Here is a 245-nt window from a genome sequence, read left to right as displayed (position 1 = left end):
ATGTGAAATTTTTTAGGTCTAATATGCGATATAATTTAAAAGAAATTATGAGGAATAACCTTTCTTGATAAGGCCATTTTAAAAATAACCATAAAAATCAATTTAACTATTTTTGGCCATATTTAGTCATGACTTAGAAAAAATACCCTTGAAACAATTTCAAATAAACTAAACCATTCATCACAATTTTTTCCCATTTGTGCTTCCAATTTCTCTCTCTCACCATCCCGCTCTCTTCAATTTTA

General features: G+C 27.8%; 1 pseudogene; it reads left to right on the top strand.

Annotated features, from left to right (window-relative positions):
• LOC110427560 ((+)-delta-cadinene synthase isozyme A-like) overlaps positions 1 to 245 on the top strand; it is a 4,136-nt pseudogene that overhangs the window by 184 nt on the left and 3,707 nt on the right.

The sequence above is a fragment of the Theobroma umbraticum genome, unplaced genomic scaffold (genome assembly GCF_002168275.2).
Source record: "Theobroma umbraticum cultivar Fairchild unplaced genomic scaffold, ASM216827v3 scaffold_106.0, whole genome shotgun sequence".
Classification (NCBI taxonomy): domain Eukaryota; kingdom Viridiplantae; phylum Streptophyta; class Magnoliopsida; order Malvales; family Malvaceae; genus Theobroma; species Theobroma umbraticum.
This window is presented reverse-complemented; position numbering and strand designations above follow the sequence as displayed.